The following is a 2,804-nucleotide window of genomic DNA, read 5'->3' on the forward strand; positions in this document are numbered from 1 at the left end:
GTATGACGGAAACTAGGGCGGCAAGAGTGGAACAAAACACCAGGCAAAAGGTCGAGCCTTCCACCCTTTACCAAATATATAGATGCCTTAATAATATAAGAGATATTGTGATATCCCAACCAAAATCCTGTCCACCATGGAGAAATGTTCAACTTCACCTGCAACTAGCAACGCTATAAGAGGGGCTGAGCAAAAGCGGTAACATAGCCAAACAACGGTTTGCATAGGAAAGGTGTCAAAGGTTAGAGGTTCATGGCAATTTCGGATGGCTTGTTAAACATGTGATAGGTAGCGCAGCATAGCGATAGAACGAAACAACTAGCATAGCAATGATAGTAGTGAGATCCAGGGTAGCGGTCATCTTGCCTGAAATCCCGCAAGGAAGAAGAACGAGTCCATTCAGAAGATGAAGCCACAAAGATGAACCAAGCGTAGACGAACGAATCCTCACGATCGCAACGAAACAGGAACTAACAAGAAGAAGCACACAACATGGTAAACACACCACACATGAACAAGGCATGATGCACAACAAGCATGATGCATGAAAAAGCTACATGAAGCTACTCATGGCAAGAGATGATGCAAACAAGAGCAACACATCAAGGCAAGTTTAAATGAGGCCGGGAACAACATATAACAATTCCGGTGAGTCCTCATATGCATATTTCGAAATTGGTCCAGATCTGAATAAACCTTATGTTCAAGTTGTTAAACATCAAGTTAAGATGCACCAAGATGATCTACACGAGATTCTAGTCAAGTTACATATAAAGTTCATTTAGTTCGGAGTTACGGCCTAGAAGATATGAGCAAAGCAAGATAAACATGGCATTGATGCAAAATGCACTCAAACATCAAGAAAACACCTCAAAACAAGGATGCAACATGATAATCTGAAGGTACATGCAATTCTAAGCAAGTTTCATATAGAGCACACTCAAAACGGAGCAACGGTTCAACACACACATGAAACAAGTTATAGCAACAATCTGTCCAAAACAGCAACTAGGCATATTGCAAGCATCAAAAGAACATGCTACAGCACCCCAACATAAAAACAAAAGACATGGGCATGATGTACAGGTAAAGCATAACAAAACATGAACACTGAGCTATCTCCAGAAATCACTAGAACATGCTCAAACACACATGGTAAGATTGCAAGTAATAACAATTCAGACTTTGCAGAAAATAACATCACGATGCAATGTTCAGAGCTATCAAACAACATGTTACAGGAACTTATCATGGCAAATAAAGGCACGGCATGAAGCTACTAAATGCATAGATCAAATGTCCTTTACTGACCATAAGCCAAAAAGGATCAGAAAATATGATGGCACCCATGTAAACATGGCAAGTTATAATACAGATTCAAACATGGCAGAAACAAAATTATGAAGGCATGTAAATGAGTTTGTACCACTCACTACAGAGCAATACATGGCATGGCAAGGCAACCAACAGTAATAAGACATGTTTGTCCTAAGCATGGCAATAGCAAGTTGATAGAGTGCGTGGATCACTAGGAAAACACATGGAAACAACTGAACTTAATGTTAACAGGCTGACAACAACATTATGAAGCAATTTAGAGCAAGATTACAACAATCTACAACAACCTATAAATGCAACCAGGGGCATAGATGGATAGAGGAGGACATGTAGATCAAAACATGTTTATAGAACATCTCCAGATTATGCATATAACGATTAGTAGCAACATGTTTATATAGCATCACGAAATAACAGATTCAACCTAGCAAAACAGCAACAGCGTGTACACTACTTAACAAGCTCGATTCACTCCCCACAAGTCATTGCATGAAAAGATAAGCATAGCATCATCAAGAAGACATGTTTATGGAACAAATCAAGGCAAGAACAAGTCCATAGCATGCAAGGATCAACTACAACAACCTTGGCTAAATTGAATATGTAAACAATCTGCCAGGAAACATTTTGAAGCAAAAATAGAGCACTCAAATGACAGCAGAATAGGGACTAAAATCAGCAACATCACGATGCCTAGTTTGCATGCTTGTGCTAGTCACCACATTGATCACAAAAATACATGGTAAGCACCTCTATAAAGTAGACATGGCATAGACCAAAACACATGTACACATCAACCTCATAGGATGCACACATCAATCATGGCAAAAATGACAAAAGAGCTCCTTCTGATAACAGACAGCAGATAACATCATGAAGCACTCATACAACGATGATTCAAGCATCAATATGACCTCAAATGAATATGATCCAATGTAATGAAATGATGTACTCGTTGATACGAACAATTTGACATATTACACGCACGAAACGGAGCTACGGATGCGGAGATACAACAGGTCAAACATGGCATGAAAATTACACAGACAATCGGGGACTTAGCCGATTTCAGGAAAAAAACATATGAGCGCGGGATAACTGTATGACGCACGGGGCGGAGGATAGGGGGGATGCTCACCTAGCGGGCTGAGCCCAGTTGGCGGGGAGGGCTTGGCAGGCCGGGGCACTGGGCCGGTGGCCTGGCGCTGCTAGGCCGGGGCCCACGTGGGCGCGTGCAAGCGGCCGGGTCGAGCGGCTCTCCGCTCGACCCTGACCAGGGCGTCGGCGGCGGAGCAAGGCACCCGCGGCAGGGCGAGGTCCCGGACCTCCGGCGAGGCACGGAAGCCGAGGCAGACGGACGGAGGAAGGCGCCGGTGATGGGATCCGGTCGCGGCCCTCCGGATCGAAGCGCGGGGCGGCGCAGGGCGGCCGGCTCGGGCTGTGCTCGCCCGACAGCGAGGCGCCGG

Source organism: Triticum dicoccoides, chromosome 1B (assembly GCF_002162155.2).
Source record: "Triticum dicoccoides isolate Atlit2015 ecotype Zavitan chromosome 1B, WEW_v2.0, whole genome shotgun sequence".
Classification (NCBI taxonomy): domain Eukaryota; kingdom Viridiplantae; phylum Streptophyta; class Magnoliopsida; order Poales; family Poaceae; genus Triticum; species Triticum dicoccoides.